The sequence below is a fragment of the Canis lupus genome, chromosome 24, assembly GCF_048164855.1.
Source record: "Canis lupus baileyi chromosome 24, mCanLup2.hap1, whole genome shotgun sequence".
In the NCBI taxonomy this organism is placed as follows: domain Eukaryota; kingdom Metazoa; phylum Chordata; class Mammalia; order Carnivora; family Canidae; genus Canis; species Canis lupus.
The window spans coordinates 8,612,037-8,635,184 of NC_132861.1; the positions used below are offsets into that span (position 1 = coordinate 8,612,037).

A 23,148-nucleotide genomic window follows, 5' to 3' on the forward strand; every position below is an offset into this window, starting at 1 on the left:
GAAGGAACTTCAGGCAGCAGTTTGCAGCAAACAGTGACAGCACTTACCTGCTGGCAACTCAACATAAAGCGCCCAGGAAACTTCTCGGTGGGACGGTGTCCCATCTATTTCCGAAATTTGTGTGTGTCGACACAGTGAATGAGACAGGTTCGCTCAGTGTGTGTTTTAGGAGCTTTTCAGCAGGTTCCTCACACTCCGTCCTATTTAAAACTTGAGCATTTGTTTATTTAATTGAGGGTGTGGGAAGGGAGGAAGGGACTGATTTGCTCCCTGCCCGGATTCTTTCGAACACTCTTAGTGACAAGGGAAAGTTAGACTTCTCTTCTTAAGAGAAGGCCGGGGAGCTGACAACCAGAAGCGCATCTTCTATTTGTATGTTTGTCAGTAATTGCCTCTGATCTGTTGATACTGTTTTTCTGGTAAAGGATAAAGTTGTCTGTTAAATTCAAAACAAAGCTTGTGACCTGTGCTTATGAAGTACCAGCTTCTTGAAGCAGAGAGAACAGGGTATTGATTATAAGCTGCTAGATATTCCTTCTTATCCTATGCAAAAAAATTAATAAATAAAAGTAAGATAGATCAACAGTCCGGACATCACTAAAACTCATCATTCTTCAAAAATAGTTAAAACATGCTCCTTATCTTAGAGTAGGTCTGTAGAAGCTCAAAAATGAACATTCCTAGGAAGCCCCTAACTGGTACTCAGTTAAAAGACATGCACATGATACCCACATGATCACAATAAGTTTACAAAGTTTATGATCATTCCCCCCTCCTGGACTAAAAATAATAATAATAATAATAATAATAATAATAATAATAATAACTGAATTATTATCTTGGTGATACAAAATTTACCAGGAATTTCTAGAGCCATTATAGAAATATAATTTCCATTTAAATAAATGAGTTTAAGATTATATTGAATTTTAGAAGGGAAGTGGGGGGTTTTGTAATCATGAAAATCTTATTGTAATGTTTCCAAAAGGAACAATATGCATTCTAGCGAGTAGCAGTTGATGAGATTGTTTCCTTGGAAATTAGGATTTGTTTTTAAAGGTTCAGGAACTGGTTATGTGTGAAGGATACTGGTCCTACATACCAGTCTGATCTCAGGAAGGATATTATGTCATTCCATAAACTCTGTGTGCAAGTCTTGATTGAATAGAAACAAAAGTAATTATTTCCCTGTGGCTTGATTTAAAAATACATTAGGCTTAGAATAAAAACTAGCTTTATTTTAGCTTTAGAGATTTCTGACAGTGGTGCTTTACCAGATGCCATCATCATATGGATGTTGGGGCTTGACAAGTGTTTGATGATGATCTATAATCTACACTTGGTAAATGTTCTTCAGTGTGCATATAAAGTGTATTATGTTGGAGAGACCACATGTAGAAATAGTTTGAAGTTGTTTTGCATGTCTCCTTAAATGTATTTACAATAATTGATTTAATTAACATTCTTTATGTTCTTTATATTCCCATTGAGGAATTGAAGTTATGAACACATGCATAATCATTGAAAGTGTACTGAGTCTATGTTATGTATGTTATGTATGTAGGTATTTGCCTAAATAGAAAATGTGAGCATTCTCACCTTTCTGTGTTGAGCAATGGGATATTTGAAGCCAATGAATGCCTAGAAATTGACTGATAGTGAAGATCACAGAGAGGCATGAAGGAACTCCAACAGTCCAGTGATTAGGAACTCATCATTTATTGGACTTACACAGTAAGACATTATGAAAGAAGCAAAATTATTTTACTGGGTTTACTGTATTATTAGGTCACTTCACTGTTATAGTAGAGAGTATTGATTGAACATTTATGTGTTTCAAATACTGCTCTGAGAGCCTTATGTATATATTTCAATTTATTTTACCCTTGGGGAAAAAAAATCCTGTGAGTACATACTATTATTATACCCATTTTAAAGGTGAGAAAACAGAGGCACATAGAGTTTAAGTAACTTCTCTCAGCTTATGTAGTAGGAGCTTATATCTGAATATAACTCTGAAGCCCATGCTCTTCAATACACTAAACTGTTTTTCATTTTTATAACGAGTGTTATAGTGTTGGACCTGTGGTTGATTTTAGAGTCTGTAATATGCCAAAGACATTTTAGTCTTTTCTGCTCAGGATGCAGCCACAAATCATTTGACAGAATCAGAATTTGTCATTCACAATGAGATTTCCAGTCAGGTTTTATTTCGCTAATGGAAGCAAAGCGCTGTGTGTTTTACCTTCCTTGAACAGTTAGTATCCAATAGTGTGTGATGACAAGTTATTTTACCAATGGCCTATAATCATTTGATTAAAGCTTATCAAGTGCATATTAAATTAATAACACCGTTATTTTTTGTAGTTCACATATCAGTATCTTGAAATGACAGCAACATCAGCAAAGTGGTTTCCATTACTATAGATCTTTCAAGGAAAGTTTAGTGTTGTATTAATATAATTTGAGGCATTATTGCTTATGATCATCATCTCTCCTGGCTGTTGGGAACAGTGCAAACAAGAGTAATTTGCTCCTCACTGACCTCATTCTAATGAGCTAATCATTGAATGGCATGGACGTGATTCAACAGTGATACACTCACAAGAATGAAAAACAAGGAGGAGAAATAAAGGAATCTTTGATGATGCATAGGATCAGAATTAGTTGCTTAAACCCAGGATGAATCTAAACTTGCTCATCCTACAATATGCTTCACAATAACAGGCATCATTTCTCTAGCTTTCTTTATAGTTCTGGAGTTGTGAGTCCATTTAAAAGAGAACTTTAAGACAGCGTAGTTTGGAAAGTGAAAGTTTGTCATAAGTCATAGTGCCCGTAATCCCTACCCCACAATCTCACCCAATCAATGGGGGAAATTGTTGTATGGAGAGAGAATGGAAATAATAATGGTCTTTATGTTCCTCACTAGCAGGCACTTGGGAATGGACAAGAGGGAGGATGCTGGAGAGGTGGAAGAGGAATGTGTTAGGCCACAGGAAGGGAGAATTGAGATCTCATGTCATTATTTGATGGCTAGGATGTGTTGGCTACATGTGCACCATGCAGAAAACCTATATACTCACACACATGCTATTTGGAAAGGACCTAAGCAAATACATGAATGTGATTATTTGCCTTGTAAAATAATTCAGCTTGCGAGTAAGCTATTTTTTAAAAAATTACTTTAAATGCTTAATGCAGCATGATATGGACCCGATTGCAGTCAAGTTCACTAAACCAGGAAAAAAGGAGTTTGGGATAGAGGCTCTTACTTACACACACTCATTCTTCCACTGTGGCAAGTTTCAGAGCCTCACTGGGTCTTTGCTTCTTGATGAGAAAGTGGAATGGTCAGTCTGTGATTTCTCAGGTTTTTTTCCTGGTCCTCAAGTCCTGTCTGTGGTTGAGTCAATAACTTCTTGAACAAAAGTGCACAAAGCAGGGAAACTTAAACCTAAAAGGAAACGGAGCAGCTTTCTAATGTGGAACAAATCAGTGGCTTATAATTTTTCTACAGCTTGTCAAGGAAATGGTTAAAGCAGAAATCAGATTTTAGTTCTACAGCTGTCACTAATTAATTGTGTGATCTGAGGCAAGTCACAACTTCTCTGGGCACTCTATTCCTTCTTCCATAAAATAAAGGGTTTAGATTAAATAAATGTAAAGTTCCCATCATTTCTAAAATTCTAGGATTCATGATCACAGTTATTACTTTAAGAAAGAGAGACAATTCTTATTTACATTTTTCATATTATGTCATTCAGTATCTGGACATGTTTCTTCAATATCTGTTTAATGCTCTCATTATCAATTTAATAGGTACGTGACGATGTCCAGTCTTGTGAACTATTTAAATGTCATTATAACTATAATTATAAAGCAACTTGTAAAAATCTTTCTTTTTCTGGAATCTGGGCCTATGAAATGGAGTTATTGCAGTGCCTGGCCTATTTTGAGGACTGTAAGGATCAGAGCATGTCCATGTGTGTGCTTCTCCCCTCCCCCCCCCAAAGACCTCTCTTCTTGATAGAAAATACAAATGTAGAACATTTTGCAACTAGAGGAATTAGTGAAAGTTGGATTTGCATTTTCGTTGACTTTTTATCTGAGACAATTTTTAAAGATCACACTGGAGTTGAACTTAACTAGAGTGGGATGAACTGCCTTTCTTCTGTTCCCAGGGAATGGAACTGGGCCATTGGTGATGTGCTGTCTCTCTCATTACTTCATCAGGTCAAATGGCATCTGGGGAATTTGCCTGACCTAAGTGGTGGCCTTGCTCATTCTGATGAGGAAGCCCCCCACCAACTGGATAGCGTCAGCAGAAATTGAACAATCATTTATTCTTTGGCAATTGCCCTTTCTCTGTGTTCCTTACTTTTTTTTACCCAACTACCTTCAGAAATGGAGAGTGGATACACTGGCAGAAAGACAGAGGGAACACAGAAAACAGGGTGAGAATGCATCAGTCACATATTGCTCAAGTTCTTTTTCAGAAAAGTGGCAACTGTCAGAAATTCACAATTCATGAATCAGCCTCTTTCTGCTCCTTGCTGCTGACTGAAGGGCCTGTTCATAAGGGATACTGTGTAACCAAAAGTTACAGGAAAATCTGTTCAGTGAATTAAGTCAATGAACTTTGAGTAACATTTTAAAAGTTATCGACTATTAAAATGTTTAAAATGTGAGCAGTTCAGAAATAAGTGCTAGAAGGAGAGTAGCAAAGAGCTATGTGCTTGTACACACATAAAACTTGAGAGTTTAACTAAATTGAGACATCCAAAGCTGCACACCACTGCTGCTTTTATTAGCTTTAATTTTATAAACACATATCCCAGATGTAGGCAGTGGCCAAATTTGGATTTTGTGATATTAGTTTAAGTGATTGGAGATTCATTTCTTTTCTTGTCTTTTCTCCAAAGTCAGTGCTTTAATTCTATGTAAATTCTGGACTCTGGTCAACTCTTATAAAGCAAAGCTCCTCATTCCCTTTTGCCCCCCTAATCATAGGCAGTGCTTCTAAGTCTTCTACATCCTAGCAACATCAACTGATGATCCAAGCAAACAGAGAGAGAGAGAAAATGATGAGTGGTTTTTGGTAAACCTCTGTACAAGGGAAATAAATCAGTTGGGATTTAATGGAGGCAGGTCATTTATGAGGATACACCTCATCTCTGTGTTTCATTAGGTATGAGAACCCACTGGTATGTCTCGGGAAGAAAATACAAGAAGATAGGAGACCATGAATTGCATAGCTAGATCATGAGAAAATCATTTTCTGTCTCCACAGGGATAGTCTGAGTATGATTTTGGTGTGGGTAAAGTCATCATATATTAATTTACATTCTAGTGCATTACATAAAGGATTTGAAGTAGTTTGTAAAAGAATATGCAACTCAGTTAAGACTATAAAAAGATAAACCTTATGAAGAGAAAAATGTAGGTTAATTAATATGATAAAGCTAGGGAGAGATTTAACATACAAATATGAAACATAAGGCACTAAATAATTATTAAAAGTGGGCTATAAATTTAGTTTGAGCTTCCCTGGTCTAAGCAAAGAGGAAAACATGATCAAGGGAAGATTTGTCATGTCTCTGGTTAAAGCCTACCAGCGCAGCTTTTCCTGCGGCTTAATGTTTGGGAAAATTTTTCCCAGGAACTTAATATATGTGAGCACTTTCTCATCCTAATCTCATAAAGGGAACACTACAAGATGTAGTAGATGAATAAAACATTGCTACAGTGAATTCAATTGCAAGTTTCCTATAGCATCCTGTAGTGAACCAGGGGCATAACAACAAATTATAATTCAAAAAAAATATTTGGGCATGGGGTGAGTGGCTCAGAACAAGGAGGTTCAGGCTTGCATTCTGGCTTAATCTCTAAGTAGCAGAGATAGTTTCTCTGTTGGCTTCACAGAACAGTAGTCCTGCTAGATAATCAGGGAAAAAATGTTTCTGTGGTTAAATAATTTGGGAAATGCCATATCCTCTTTTCCCTTTTTGGAAATTCATACTTATGAAAGGCTCTGACAAACCCTGCAGAAAGTAATTTAACTTTGTTTAAACTGGTATATTTCATCATGAAACCATTCTTCACCGGATACCAGGAAGTGACATCTTATAAAACCACTTTCTCTGGGGAACACAGAGAGTTTAAGAAGATTGAGGGCCTGTGGTTCATTCAGATCATTCTCTTTGACTATATTTCTTGCATGGATTGGGCGATAGATAGTGTGAGGTTATATTTTGGAGAGTAAATTGCAATTACTTTTTGTTTTCAACTAAGGCCAGCTCCATATACTCTAAAAATCAACTGGGTAAAGACAGGATGGACATCTCTTTATAAAAATTAACAACCAGAGGAAGATTCTAACCTGATTAGGTGACCCCTGCACTTTTGCCAGGCAGAAAACTGAAGGACTGGATATATGGGCAGAGTTAATCATTCTAACAAGAATACAGATGATCTTCAAATAACTACAAGTTAGGTGCTGGTGGGCCAGAGGAAGAAATTATTGCTTTGTGGCTTTGGATTTGTCTAACCCATGATAGAGCCGAAGCCTAGGGCAAATTCCAAAGGGGTCTGCTATTATCGCAGCTAATTTGGGATATTCCATTACTTCTGGGAAGAGGAGAGTCACTGCCCCACAAGAAAGAAACAGGAAACTCTTCAGTAGTGTCAGATTCTCCTTGGCCATTGGTGACGTGGTGATATGGACTCTCTGAGACTCGGGCATTGATGAGTGTGGCGCAAAGTCCATTTCTGACTTCATGGTCCAAATGTATCTTTGGTTACCGTGAAGTCACACAGGACCGTAGCAATCACTGTAGAACGGTGCAGTCGAGGGCAGGACAGGCGCACAGATTACCATGAACATCTGTACACTATTGTTTGAAAAGACCCGATCTCTCTCTCTCTCTCTCTCTCTCTCTCTCTCTCTCTCTCTTCTTTCAGTTTGGAATCGAAGGGAATTTAAATGGACCAGTTGCAAAATAACTGAAAGTTACAGAACATGCTAATCCTGTTTTAAAAAGAAGGAAATCAATAAAAATAAATCCAAATGTCTCGCTAGACTGTCAAATGATTTCCCTCACAAGGCACAGGAATCCTCACAATTTTAAAAGTCTGACAGAGGCAGAGCTGACTAAAATCTCAATGATTTGCATTGCCTTGCCTCTAATACTCTGATAAAATAAAGGGCCAACAGTATAGAGGAAAAGAATAGAGATTGTAAAGAAACTAGGCAATTGTGAATAACTAATTTACTTGTATTTTGAGCCAAAAAAGGCTTTCTCTTTTGCATTCCAAGTCTCCTCTTCCTAGCTGATTTTGAAAATCATACATATGAATGGCAAGAGCCTTGGATTAGTATTCAACCTCTCTAAGTAAACAGTAGCAATTCACATGCCCTTGTATTCACCAAATGACACCCTGGGAAAAAGTACAGTAGTCATAAAAATCATGTTTTCCTCTGAGAGTTTTACTACTCCAATATTATTTATAATGTTTAAAATCACTAAAAGAAATAATAAAGACACACAATTCCAGTGATAATGGTATTCCAACCATTCCCTCCTACATAAGACTAGAGTTCTTAATGGAGGAATTTGTATCTCTCCCAGATGCTTTGAAGGACACAAAACATTTCTTCCTAAATGCATTTCCCAAAATAGAGAATGAACTCTATTGCAAAACCTTACTGTCTGGACCAAGTAAAGGCATGTGTAGTGTTCAGCAAGTTCTTAGTAAGCAAATCACCTTCACTTAAACCGTTGATGTTTTTTTAGTAGGAGGGTCATCTAACACACCTTCCCTGTACATCCTCACCCTCACCATTCATACTCCATTCTACCTGCTATTACTATGTCAGAGTTATTGCAAAAGTTAAATGAGATAATATAATTAAACATAGACTCAGTGCCTGACACATACTAAGTGCTCGTTATAAGATAAAATATGTACACTAAACAAACATCTGTGTACATATGGCCCTTCAAGGAACAATATCATTAAATGAAGACTAAATTATACACTTTCTACTAAGCTTACTAAGGCAGGGATATATACTGCCACATTTTTGTGTCTTCAAAAAGTCTCACAAAATGTAAAACAAAGTTGGGGTTTTGTTTGTTTTGGTTTGGTTTTTGGTTTTTCGGTGTTTTTTTTTTTTTTCTTTTATCTTGAACTGTAATGAAATCTATTCCCTTTCCCAAATGTAGTTTCCTTTGCTTCATTTACTTAGTAACATCAGTTTGCTTAGTAATGAATGTATAACAGTTATTCTCAGTTGCTCTGCGCTGATCTGAAATGTTGGGTTTAGGCCAAGTTTCAACTCATATAGATAAACAGCACAGCCCCTTCATCCCCACCTCCAGGCAAATTAAAAGAGACCATCCTGGACAGGAAGTGCTCCTGGCTCCTGGAACCGCTTGATAGAAAACTCTAAAGCTGAGAGACAGCAGCAGAGCTGCAGGAAGGGGACTGTGCTCCAACAGAGATAGACCAGAATGAAAAGCCAGGGAGATGACCAGATGGGGGACTGAGACTAAGGCCCAAGACAAGCATCACCAACCAGTAGTCAAGTTAGATCTCAGAGCCTGGTGGATGAATCTATGATGTCTGAATCCCCCTCCCAAGTTGTGATTTTCTAAACTGGTAAGTTAACTTTGAGGTTTTTGTTAATTTTGTAGGCATTTTCCCATATTAAATGATCTTTGTGTGGAAGAGTTAAAAGGAACACTGTACCACGTAGATAAACTTTCTGATGCCCAGTTAGCAATGTAAAAACTCAGCACCCCTTTTCAAACTAATTCAAACAGATTATTTAAGAAACTTCCATTGCCTGGTTCCTCCAGGATTTCATTCCTTTGAATTGAGGAATAATCTTCAACATTGTTAAATTCCCCAGCTAGAAAAGACTGCATTTGAATGTGATCATTAGCTTTTGCTGAAATTTGTTCTTACAGAGTTGAATGGATTAAATATACATGGATTCTTTTTGCTTTATTTACGTATGGAGTATGTATAGTCTTAAGAGGCTCCATGTCGGAAATCCCTCCACAAAGATAGAAATATTAATTAGCTTTGTACATCATAACTTAAGCATTGAACTTTGTAAAAAGACTTGTTTGATAGGATAAAATATTTAATGTCTGCAGATGATATCGTGGAAACCCTGAAAAACTATTATAACAGTAAGTTCTTAACTGGTATGTTGCATGACAGTTTATGGAGCAATCCAATATGCATTATCTTTTTAAAGACCTGTGTAAAATGGTATTAGAACCTTGGATTAGGAGGCTTTGCCACCTAGAATCTTTTAGAGACCTGACCAATGTATATGCAAGTTTCTCCACTTTGAAATGTTTCCAGGCTCGTTTTCCTGAGTCATTCCTTTGGATGCAGATTTTCACTTGGTGGTGGTGTGTGGAACAGCACATCGCCTTGAGTGGCTAGAAAAGCAGAGACTTGCTTGCTAGAATAAGGAAACTTGGCAGGGAGCAGTGCGTTCATTAAACATTAACTAATGGGTAGAATAGAGATGGTTCAGGAGCCAGTTTTTTCCTTTCCCTCCTCCTCTGAGAGTAAAGTCATTTCCTCACCCCCAACTTTACACCTCAGTTTCTGATTAAGCCATCCCGTTCCTGGCTCCTCATGAGGCTTCTCCTGTCAGTCTGTCTCCTCCTCCCACCTTTGGCTACCCTAGCAGGGCTGACCCGGACCCTGGCATCTTCTGTTCTATGAGGCTTACTGATTTGTTCCAGAATGTAGGAATGACATGTATGTGAGACCAGCTCTTTTCAGCTCACTAATCATCAGGCATGCCCCCTGCAGGCTGCGGGAATCGGTGCAGAGCCGTGCCTGGGGGTGCCAGAGCCCTGCCTCTGGGCCCAGGGAGAAAATTTCCACTGACTCACCCAAGTGAAAAGAAAAATGAGACTCAGGGTCGGTCATGGAGAAGCAGGTTGTCAATAGAGTTTACTAGCATTTCTATGCATTTACATACAAGATTTGGGTCTAGGGATGGCAATTGGGCTTTTTATAAATTTTACAACACCCATTTTTGGTTTTGAAACATTTACAACCTTTTAAAAATAGTAACACTATCTGTAGCTACTTCTATTGAGGGCTCGTTATTACGCACCCTGGACTATTTTTCACCACTACATTTATTGGCATTTGATTTAGTTTTCAGCAAGACCTGAAAGTTAAGTTTGCTCCTATGGAAAATAAATACAGTAAGGCCTAGTGCTTAAGGTTTTAGTATATTTCTCTTCCAGATGAGTAAACAAAGATTTAGAGAGTCAAATAACTTTCCCAAAGTCTCCCAGCAAGTAGGTGGCAGAGGTGGGCTTTGAACTGGAGTCTGTATGACCCAGGAGCCCACATTATTCACCACTGTGCAACCCCGTCACACTCATAATTGGAGGTAGTCGTGGTCTGCTTGGAACCAAAGAAGGTTGTTCATTTTGGTTTTTTTTTCCATCATTTGAAGCCTGGTTGGTCCTCTCTTCGTCACCCGCCCTTCAAATTGTTGAGGACTCCACTGTGCCGTGAAGACCAGCAGCAAGTCTGAGCCACCATCCTGTATCCTAACTACCCCCGCCACCGGCCTGAGGGTGGCTGCTCTTTATCAAGAATGCTCTGTCCAAAGTAAATGTCAAGGCAGCAGCATTCCAGCCTTTGGCAAGGAATCCAGCGTGGTTAGGTAGGAACAAGCATAATAAGGGGAAAGAGCAGATTCCTCCACCCCCCAGGGAAAAGTCATTTTCCTTAATTCTGAGCCTGCAAAACGCTGCCCTTCTTCCTAGAAAGTGCTGGAAGTGGAATGCTCACTGTCCTCCAAGCGTTCTCCGGGACTTCTAGGGCCCACCTAGCTCAGTGACCCCTATAACCTTCACATAGGGCCTTTGCAGACACCAAGCCAGGAGGGAGTTAGGTCAAACCTATGCTGTTCTCTGGATCCTAAATCTCAAATTCAGCAGCTGTGTAGTGGAAGGAAAGCAAGTATTAACCCAGGGTCTCTGTTTCTGGAGAGAAGTCCTGTATGGAGATTTTTTTTTCCCCAGCTTTTGCAATTTGACCTCCATCACAGCCGAGGTCCATAGAGCAGAATAGTTGCATTTGTGCTCTGCACTCGTAGCTAGAGAACAGCAGCCAGTCAGAAGAAAATATCGATGTTCTGCCAACTTCTGCTGTTTGTGAAATTTTGCCAGAAGCAAAACAGGATCAAAAATAATAAACAGACCTCCTCCCTTGCTGCATGACTGCTATTTACATAAAGAGATGGATGAACTGACAGTGCTGTGTGAATGCTCAGGGAAGGGAAATCTTTAAGGAGAAAAAATTAATTTTTTGGTGCTTGGTTGCATATGGTTTGAGGTTTTCTCAAATAACTGGGTTTCCAGAGAGACAGCCCCCATAGCACAGATAGTGCTGTTTCTTCAGGGTAAGTGGACTAACCCATGGATAAAACAACTTGACACATGAATTACATGCAACTCTAAAACCTCTGCAGGGAACATGAATCTTGAAAACTTAGGAACAGTGTGAGTCTCAAGTGGAATAGTGATGCTTCCAGGAGAAAGAGAAACTTGACCTATATAGTAGCTTCAGGGAGTTAGAAGGCAGGAGGCCTGGGTGCTGGGACACCTTTGTCCCAATCGGGTCACCCTAGATTATTTTATTTAACTTCTTTGTGCCTCAGTTTCTTCATCTGTCAAATGGGAATAATATTAGCTCCTACTTTTAGTCATATTACCAAGGAAAAAAGAATCGATGTGACGTCAATTCAAATGGAAGGATGCTCAGGCTGCCTGGGTGGCTTAGTGGTTGAGCGTCTGCCTTTGGCTCAGGGTGTGATCCCAGGTCCGGAGGATCCAGTCTCCAGTCCCACATTGGGCTCCTGCAGGGAGCCTGCTTCTCCCTCTGCCTGTGTCTCTGCCTCTCTCTCTCTGTGTCTCTCATAAATAAATAAAACCTTAAAAATAACAGCAGCAACAAATGGAAGGATGCTCAATTCTGGGGTGGCTAAGCAATGCTGTGGTGAACCTGATAGGGATCACTGGACTGGTTCAAACACAGGAGTCACGCAAAGGAAGACCTAGTTCTTTATCCTCAGTTGGACACAAAGCATCACCATACTTGCTTTCTCTTCCTTGAATAATAATAATTCATGTCACTCCTCAAGGATATGGGAATAAGGAACTACTCTGTGGTTTTATTAATTGGTTCTCAAATGGACAAAGTCTACTACTAGCTTTTAATTTCATTTTATGTTTTCTTTTTATGCATTTGATGTGCTAGGAATGAATCTGTATCATTAAGTAGGGTCATTTGAAACTCTAGTTTGCCCCTGTATTTTTCGTTCATTCTGAGATGTCAAGAATTGTGCTCTCTCTTTTTACTTAGGGAACGAATGTCATTTCACCCTTAGTGAGTAATTTCCCATAATCATGATCAGCATAAAACCTTTTAAAGTGAAAGGATATTGTGCCATAGATTCAGGGACATTGACAAATTGGAGTGTCGTAAATCATATGCTTTCAAACTGATGAATTTCCAGTATAAATTGGGCTTCCTGTCTAAGACTAATATTTCATGCGGATAGTTAGCCCTTTAGGGCAGGATACCCTGCTGGGGCTACTTAGTTGGAGGCCTATAGGAGCTCATTGTGGTCATGGCAGATTTGTCTAAGTCTGAGGGGGTGGAAAGAAGCCTGATGAGGTGGTACCCAAATTATCTGATGAAGAAAAGATGTGCCCCATGCTCTCCTGCCTCCTTGCCTGGCACAGCCTGGGCTGGAAAGGCGTAGGAAACTAGGGTAAAAAGTGAAAGGAATACATACTTTATAAACATCTCCTTTCAAAACGTTTGGATTTTGTTTGATAATTTTGATATCAGTTTAATTTTTTGTTTTAAATGTTTGAGCTTGCTGCTGCTGCTGGATTCCAGGAGAAAGGGCAGTTGCTGAGCTAAGACTTGTGTGAAAATCTTTGAAAATTGCTAAGCACTCTGTACACTTAGTTATTCTCTGGAAAGGCTAGGTGTCTTAAAAGAAGTGGAATTTGTAGGGGGGAACGTAGGTGAAGAGAAGCAAGGAGCTTGTTTGATGGAGAAGTATCCCAGCACATGGATGGCTTGCCGAAAATCTCTTGCTTCAACAAAAACAGAACCCTAAGACTGTTGACTCCTTTCTTGCACATGAGGGAAGACTGGATTCTCTCCGCCCCCACACAGATATATGATGCTCTGAGTTTCCCTGCAGCCTTTGGCTTTAGCAGAACACATTTCTTGTTTATAGCTGGCTGTGCTCAATGATCAGTCATTTAAATAAATTACCATGTTCTGTGATTGATGTTAACAATTTGACATGGGAGTTATGAAGCCTTCAGATCCTTAATTTATCAGAGAAAGAATCTTTCGAACATATTTTTCTTTAGCTCTGGGAGGCTGTGCTTTTTCTGAAACTTGTAGATACAGTGTGCATTGTAGCTTATAGATGTAGTGTGCATTGCACAAGAGCAAGAGCTTCATTGTTTTCTGGACCTGAGTTCAATTCCTAGTTCAAGCACTGATTAGGTGTGTGATCTTGAGCAGATTCTATGGCTTCTGCGAGCCTGTTTCCTCATATAAAGTGGGAAAAATAATAATAACATCTACTGTCTGCAGTTGTGGTAGAACGAAGTGTGGTTGCACATGCAGAGTGCTTAGCATGGAGCCAAACACTTACTCAGGGTACAGTGTGCCTTAATCTAAAAAAGAAACACAGAAGGACATTACAAATCAGCAACATGGCCCCATGCTATGGATTAACTGCTTGTGGGGAAGATTAAAAATATCTAGGTTTGGAGAATCACATAAAGTGGAAGCTAAGGAAGGGCCATAATCATAGCGGATCTGAAATTAGAATGTCTGCAGTTTCATCAGTGGAGAAAAAGTCTGACGGGGCCAGTTGGAAACTATGCCATTTTAAATGAAGATTTTCCTAACCAAATGGAATTTAACTCTAAAAGCAGAAAGCTGTGAAATTCGAGTTATAAGAGATAATATTTTTAGTCCTTAAATGAATGAGACCAACCCCCATAAATCCAGGATATGAACTTCCCCTCTGGCATCAAGTTGATGGAAACATACGTCTTGATCTTTTGAGTCTAACCTCCCCAAATGAAGCACTGTATCTTTAAAACATTTGCCTTAGCAGTGCCGTCATTTAATAATATATCCCCCACACTACTGTCTTAAATTAGGTGAGATAAGCGCAGAGGAAGCCTAATATCCTGCCTTCACCCCACCCTCAGTCTGCAGGCTGCTCTAAAACCTAGAGGAAAAGAGATAGCACAGGTAATGGACAAGATATCTTCAAAGCCTAGAATCTTCTTGACTTCTTTTCAAAGACTGCCTTTAAAATCTTTAGTTTTTATCAAGTTTTGCTAAACTCAAAACACTGAACCTCAACTTCATTGCAACCCACTCACTGGCTTCCAGAAAATGAAGTGCATTCATTGGAGGAATGGTCATTCCCTAACTCACGGAATCACTTCCGGAGGGCCAGCTCTGTGCCAGGTGCTGTGAGCTCCTTGGGATATAATAATACATTAAAACACGACCCATGACACAATGTAACAGGTGTGCTTTAAGCAGGTGCCACAGACTTTTGTAGGTACGGAGATGGGCATCTGTGCAGGGAAAGTGGAGGCACAATAAAAGGAGTCTTGTTCTAACTCTAGCTATTGATTTGTGGATGTCCTAGTGTTTTGTTGTTTTCTTGCTTCAGCTTTTATTCCTGTAGCAGAAAGCATCCATGCCTGGGGAGGTAATTCCCCCCCCCCCTTTTTTTTTAAAGATTTTATTTATTTGAGAGAGAGAGAAGAGAGAGAGAAAGAGAGCGAGTGCACACAAGCAGGGGGAGGGGCAGAAGGAGAAAGAGAGAGGTAGAAGCAGACTCCCTACTGAGCAGGGAGCCTGACATGGGCTTCATCCCAGGACCCTGAGAACATGACCAGAGCCGAAGTCAGGTGCTTAACCAACTGAGCCATCCAGGTGTCCTGGAGGTGGTTCTTATTTAACTGTCTGGGGAACCCTAGGTTTAAGGCTTCATCAGTTTTTCCCCCATCGGTTTGCTGTGGGTCTTTAGAATCTGAATAAATGTGCTCCAGCCATCCAGGAACATGGAACTCTCTCTTTCTGGTGAAAAATACATTCTTGTTCTCCTCAGTCTTTCAAAGTAAGGGCCCATCATCTACAGAGAGCTTACCTCTGTGTTAATACTGCTACACAGGCTATATTTTGGAAACAAATAATGTGATTTGGTTTGTTGTTTATTTTTTTTGCATCAACTTATGCCAGTGGAGAACCTAACATAGTCAATATTTCAACAAATGTCTATTCAAAGTCAATTATGTACAAGATCTTTGCTGATGTTATATATGTGAAAAATCATATAAAACATCACCATCTTCAGGGAGATTACAATTAAGTGAGATAAGATATAGAAATAGTCATTAATGTCAGCAATTCAAGAGAATACATGGTTTGCTGACTAACAGGCTGTCAAAACGTAGTTGTCCAGAAGAGGACATGGTCAGTGGGGCAGTAAGTTACAGAAATAAGATTGTTGGGCCCAAGCTATGGATAATGGCTGTATTTCCTCTGAGCAAAAATCAGAGTGAGTTATTCTAAGTAGGGCAACAGAATGAGTTGAAACTATGATTTAAGTAATTACAAATGTCATTCAAATCTGGTGAATTAGAGGGTGGTAGGACCTGTAGACAGTAAGGCTGAAAAAGTTGTTTGAGGCCAAACAGCAGTGAGTTTGAAATTTATATTATAGGTAATGATGAGTTACTGAGGGTCTTTGAGTAGAAAAGAAATAGGATAAAGACAGTAGTTTAAAAAGATGAAGGGATGAATGTGGGTTTGAAGTGGTCAGACCGATGAGAGAGAAAGAGAAACAGTCATTGAGCATGTGTTCTGTCCGGGCCTTAAGTATGATAAATAGTTATCTCACTGAATCCTCATAATTATAGGTAGCATTTATATTTCCACTTTAAAGATTAAGAAATGGAGGCCCAGGAAGGTTAAAATAACTTATTCAAGTTAAACCCAAATAATTAGCAGAACCAGGAATTGAACCCAGGGCTATCTGATTCTGAGTCTATATTCTTCTGTAGCTTAAGACTTCTATATTGTTGTCGCTGTTGTTATGGTGACTACCCCCTAAAGATACCCTGAGGGATGAAGATTTTTAACTGTGGTGATAAAGAAATGATAAATACAGGATTTAGTTCCATAACTTCTCAGAATGGCAAAATATTTATATGCTCTATAAAATTTTAATGTTTCTAATTATTAATTTATCTCTTCATGCCTTTTTTCCTCTTACTATGATAAGAATCCATTAATTTGAATTTGGTACTGTACCTTCTACTAGAGATTGTCATTCCACTTAGAGACTGCTACCCAGTGATTTGTGTTCTCGGAAAGTCTTATTCGGTAAATTTGGTTCACTGTACAACAGAAGTTTCACTGTATTGTAATTAAATTAGCTGATGGAACTCTACATGTTTCCTCTGCTTAAGGCATGACCCCTTTAAACATTTATTGGTAAGGAATAAGTAAAACCAAATACTAATATTAAATGAATTTAGTATGTGTGGTAAGAAGATTTGAATTTGAAGCCCATAGACAATTACCAGTTAGCTTGAAGGATCTTTTTTTTTTTTTTAAAGGCTTTTCTAAGAGGACTATGTACCCAAATACAAATATAATTTAGTGCCTGATTTGAGAAATGTGAATAAACCAAAACGGTAGTTAAATTGGGCCAATTGGCTGAAATAGTTTGAAACTATAAGATTAATTTATAGAGAAACTCAATAAACAAATATCACTATAGGACACTCGTTCTTGTTGTTTATACCATATTCTTAAACAGCCAGTCATTATTTTATCAAAAAAGAGAATTTAAATGTGAATTCTTCCAGAAGTAATTTAAAGATGTTTAAATATTTTATGAAGTATGAAATTGCACATATTTGCCTGAGGCAGATGCCCCACTGGTATTGAATAAAAAATACTCATATAGTATTTTAAAAGAGCTATTAATATAAAGTTTTACTTCTCTGCTTGAATTGTGGTTCATATTCTGAATCTAGCCGCAGGTTAAATCCCAATTAAATGAGGTGATGCAAGAGCCTCCAGGAGACAGGGTTTATGTGGTTCAAGGGAAGAAGCCATGTAGGAGAATTGGCTTACCCAGGCATTGCACAAATGATACTGAATTATCCACCACACTTTTTAGCACCCCTGCACACATTCTACTCTTTTCCCACACACTCTAGTGTCATGACTCCCGCTTAGAAAATAATTTTTCATTATTTCCCTCAAGTCCAATTCCCTTTTATCTTTCTTTATCAAGATGGTTCCCTCTGTAGATCAAGATGGGAAAAGGTCATGGTGAGTCAGGCAGTCTCTTCTCTTGGCAGCTCCTGGTCACACTTAACTCCTAGGAGCTCTCCCGGTAAGCAAAAACTAGAGGCCACTGCCCTATCTCTAGTCAATGTCAGGTTCTTCTCTAGGATAGGCTGCTCTTGACCCAATAATCAGTGCTTGAAGGTTCATGGCTTTTCAAGGAAGAGCTCTTCTTTCAATGTTCTCTCTTTCTTGTTGCCTCATTGTTGTTATTATTTTTTAAGGTTTTCATTTATTTTATTCATGAGAGACAGAGAGAGAGAGAGACAGAGACAGATACACAGGCAGAGGGAGAAGCAGGCTCCATGCAGGGAGCCCGACATGGGACTCAATCCTGGGTCTCCAGGATCACACCCTGGGCTGCAGGCGGCCCTAAACTGCTGCGCCACCGGGCTGCCCTGTTCTCTCTTTCTGTAATGTTCTTATATTTAAATCCCAAGTATCTCTTTCCTGTGTATCTAGTTGCTCTTCACATGGGTAGCATGAAAGAAATCACAACCTCTGCAATACCTATGTGTAAAAAAGACCTCTAGATACACTGGTGAGACGTGTGACCTTAAACTCCTCACCATGCCCAATGGCAGATGCATCCCTTGACTCTTTTGCATGTAACTTCCAACTGAGCTAATCCTACAAGACCCAAGTTCCCCAGTGAATACGTTCTTTGAGCAGCAGTGGTTAAAATTCTTGCAGGTGTGTTCAGCTACTGTTGCTATGGAACAGTGCGTTCAAACTTGCACCATTAAACATGAAGCAACCATTGTTATGTTCATGGATCCCGTGGGTCAGGAATTTGGAAAAGATGCAGTGGAGATGGCTTGTCTCTGTTCCAAGATAATTGTGACTTGAGCTGGAAAAACCTGAAGGCTGGAGATGTTTCAGTGACTGGGCTCTAGAATCATCCAAAGCCCCATTCACTCCCAGGAATGGGCATTGACAGTGCCTGTCAGTGGGACCTGAGCAGAGGCTGCCAGCTGAAAACTCGGTGTCCTTTCTAAGTGGATGCCCAGCCTTCCTCACAGCATAGACACTGCCTTCCAAGAGTGAACGAGGCAAGGTACATGCCTTTTTATGACTAGTCTTGGAAATTACGTAGGGTCACTTTTGTTTATTCTGTTGGTCAACATAGTCATAAAGGTCTTCCAGGTTCAAGGGAAGAAGACATTGATCCACTACTTTGGAGGAGGTCCAGAGAATTCACAGATATATTTTATAACAGCAACAAAATATGTTTAACACATTTGATAATTCTGGGTTTCTGCCATTCTTGCTGGCATATAGCTGGCTCTCAACTGATTTTATTTGTCTTAATGGTACAGCTAGAATCATCATGCAATGTGATTTTGTCCCCAGGTGCAAAGAGATGCCTTGGTGACATTCCTAATTGCACCAATTCCTTGGCTGTGATTTTATGAATAGTAACAGGCATTGTTTTGCACAGATATTGCCATGCTTAAGCCCCATAACTCTCTGCAAAGGAGAATATATTCCCACCCCTACTCTTTGCCTAAGATTAGAATAAAATCCAGAATCCCCAACTTTAGGGCTGGAGAAAGGTCTCCAAGTGAAGCCAAAAGGTTCTCAGTTTATGCCAAACCCTGTTTTCCAGAGACAAGAATTACGAGTTATCTCATTAGTAATCACTCAGAGCTGTTTTCTTTACCTCTACCCTGAATCCATAGGTGTAGAATTAAAATTTGTGGGTGCTGCTTTATTAAGAAAATAAAGAAGATGGGGTTTGTTTACAGCAGTGGTTCTCAAGCAGGGGCAGTTTTATTCTCCAGGGGCAACTGGCAATATCTGGAGATATTTTGGATTGTCACAACTGGATGGGGGGGGTGCTACTAGCTTTTCAGTAGATAGAAGCTAGAGATGTCACTACACATTCTGCCACACACAGGATAGCCCACCACACCAAAGAATGATCTGACCTGAAATGTCAGTACTGACACTGTTGGAAAATCCTCCTTGACAGGAAGTTTTTTTAGTTCCCCTTAAGAAAATGGGGAAGCAGGGGCTCAGAGGAGCTAAATGACTTGTTCAGGATCCCACAACTGGTAAGCAGTAGAGCAGGATTTAGGCAGCTATCTTGAAATCCTCTGTGTCATGTTCTTTTCTCCTTTTGATGCTGAAGTATCAAAATAGGTAATGAAGTACTATTCATTCTTCAGGACTTCAGCTAGTCCTGCCACCTGCCTAGATAGAGAACTTGGAGGCGGAAGGGGTCTTTTTCACTCTTCTCATATCTTGGGCACTGGGAGGTCCACCACAGTGATCGTAATGAGCGTGAGTCATCACGAGGGACATGGTGCTCCCTCATTTTCTTTAGGAGATGGGTTCAGTGCTCACACAGGCATAATTAGGACTCTGGGTTAAGGTGTGGGTGGGATTTGGGCTCTTACCTCTCAGAATGAGACTTATAAATAACGTCTGAAAAACTGGCACACAGGGTGCTTGTGTGTGTGTGTGTGTGTGTGTGTGTGTGTGTGTGTGTGTGTGTGTTTGGCAGGGGCGTCTGGGAGTGTTGTGGGAGGGCAGTAAGATCTTATCTTACAATGACGAGCAAATAGCTAATTACTTGTAACTTTGGAGATAATTGTTTTTTCATCCGCAAGCATGCCGAGCAGGAAATTAATCTAAGCCTCAGAAAGTTCGAATCATCTGCAGATTGTTATTAGGGAAGAAACACTCATTATCCCCTTAGAGCCCCCATCACATCTAACAGGCAGGCTGAAAACTGCAGCTGTGGCCTAGTGCTGCCACCACCATGCTGGGCCCCGTGCTCCCTGCTAACTGGAGAGAAAACAGTACAGTGTCTGGCAAAGGCAGGCCCCAGGCAGACAGGGGCCCGCTCCCTCTTGACACCTGATTAATGCTGCCCAATGCAGAATGTCTGGCTTTGAGTCATCCCTTCTGATAGACCCATTCATCACTTTGCATTCCGTGTCAGTGCAAGAACAGACTTCTTTCTGCCTTGGACAAATGAGCCCCCAGGTAGTTTAAATGTCAGGCCAGTGTTATCTCTAGTGAAAGACTTGGCCGTCTCTGCTCAGTCTCTTTGCTTCCAGTTTGAGGAAGTCTCTCTTCATTTCTTTTTAAAAGGGAGGATAAATACAATCCAGAGTACTCATTTAGATGAAGCATCTTCTGCTTCATCTTCTCACTTGCTCAGGGGCCCAAGTGCGCCAGGGAAAGCCTTCTAGGGGCAAGCCACAGAACAAAAGGAAAAGCCTGCCCAGCCTTCTGAACTCAGGCAGCCCACACATAACAGTGTTTTAACTGTTCTGGAAAGAATGAAGCATTCATAAGCCCCATCCCATTTTTAAGAAAAAAATTTCCTGTGACATTTTAATCATCTTTTGTGCTGGAGCATTTTTAGAGTTTTCTCCTGCCAGTCATCTCAAATGTTTTATATCTTTCCCTTTTAGCTGAATTGCATATTATGAGCCATGACCCACAATAAAAAATAATGCTACTGTTTCTGAATGAAAGTCTCGTTCTTTGGGTTATTCTGGGCTGTGGGTCAGCATGCAAATGCTGACTTCTGAAAGTCCAAAGGCGTTATCTGGTTGAGGCTCATGTTAAAAGAACAAGAATGAGCCATGAGATGAAAATGACCACCTGGGATGTCCAATTTAGTTTGTTTCCCTGAAATGCTTTCTATAAATGATAATGACTGTGTGCCATAACATTTCTCCCAATATGATATCTGGCTTACTTCTGAGATTTCTTAACTGCTTGTGGAATTTTTGTACATATCCTGTATCTAAATCAGAGTTTCTTAACCTCAGTACCACTGACATTTTGGGGCCAGATAATTCTTTTTTTTGTGGGGGCTGTGCATTGCAGGATGTTAAGTTCCATCTGTGGTTCCTACCACCTAGATACCAGAAGTGTCCTCCCTCCAAATTGAGAGTCAAAACGGAAGTGTTTGATGTGTCTTCAGACATTGCCAAGGGTTTGTAGGCTGGCAAAATCATACTTGGTGGAGAACCAGTTATTTAGAATACCCAAATATAAGTGAATTCATTCATATGTTCATTACTTTTACAGATATCTCAAGGGCCTACTGTGTGACCAAATCTTTGGAGACTGTGAACTGAGAGAGAGACTAGGAGATCATAGTTATTACCCTATTGGGACTTGTAAGGCAGACAGCCTTGAATGTAAATAATTATATCAGGGACGTACCCTAATAAAAATAGGAAGAATTTGGCTTGGGAGTTCAGAGGAGGAAGTTTTAACCCTGATTCAAGTAGTAGACTTCCCAGAAATTCTTGATTCTCTCTTTATTCAGGAAGCACCTGGTTTTCAGGGGAAAAATTCCTGTTTACCAAGATATTATACTGTATACTGTAGAGAGTTTCAAAACTAAACCTGTGAATTCTTTTACAAATGTATTGGTAAGGTAAATTTAGATTATCAAATGTAGATTAAAAAATGCTATCTTGGGATCCCTGGGTGGCGCAGCGGTTTGGCGCCTGCCTTTGGCCCAGGGCGCGATTCTGGAGACCCGGGATCGAATCCCACGTCGGGCTCCCGGTGCATGGAGCCTGCTTCTCCCTCTGCCTGTGTCTCTGCCTCTCTCTCTCTCTCTCTCTCTGTGACTATCCTAAATAAATAAAAATTAAAAAATAAATAAATAAATAAACCTAGGAAGTACCTAGGGATTTTAAAAAAAAAAAAAAAAAAAAAAAAAATGCTATCTTGACTTAACTGATGTACAAAATATATGTATGAGAGCATCTGAATGATTCCATTGGATATTGGCACTTCCAGGGCCTGAGTGAGCTCTGGACCTTGGACCATGATGAGGCTTGTTTTCCGGAAAGTATCTGTCATGCTTTGAAGTCAGTTTTCAACCTTTGTTCAGTAGTAACAGACAAAAGTGGATGTTTACACTGCTCTGAGCCTCAGATGTGATAATCTCCCCCATAAAATATGGAGAACAATAAAATAAAACTAAAGTGAGTGAACCATCCTAACCGTTGAAGCTACACTGGCAATGGTTGTACAGTATGAAGTGCATGCAGCAAGGAGTCTAGCTCCCAGCACTCCAGCTGGAAGTCCTCCCTTTCTATTCCCTGCAAACAAGTGTGAAAGATCCTGTGGTAAGGGATGGTTTTGAATGTATGTAAATTTGTATTTAAAACCAAGTGTATGTTTTAACCGAGTGGGTGGCAGTGTGATTTAATCGTCAAGAACACAGGCTGGAGAGTTAGAAAAACCTGGGATAAAATTCATGCTCCACCAGAGCATGGACAAGTTATCAAACCCCACTGTGCCTCAAGTTCTTGGTAGAAATTCGTGCAATAACACCCACCTCAAAAGACTGCTCTAAGAATTATAGACATTCAAAAATTGCCTGATGTAAATGCTTGGTGAATGAGGGGTGGCAGTATTGTTAGTAACACATTACTTGCCATATACTTCACATTGGTGTGCACATGACCCTATGATTGAAAACTGATTTTATTTTATATTACGAATATCTGATTTTACTTTATTTTTTTTAATTGAAGTGTAATTAGCATATAATGTTATATTAGTTTCAGGTGTGCGATGATTCAATTCTATACATTATTCAGTGCTCATCATATGTGAACTCTTCATCTCTTTTATGCCTTCCCCCACTGACCTCCCTTCTGACAACCGCCAGTTTACACTCTG

General features: G+C 39.7%; 1 protein-coding gene across 22 annotated transcripts in view; it reads left to right on the forward strand.

The window, feature by feature from the left end:
• STARD13 (StAR related lipid transfer domain containing 13) overlaps positions 1-23,148 on the forward strand; it is a 513,518-nt gene that overhangs the window by 335,861 nt on the left and 154,509 nt on the right. The gene's annotated exons all lie outside the window — the stretch shown is intronic.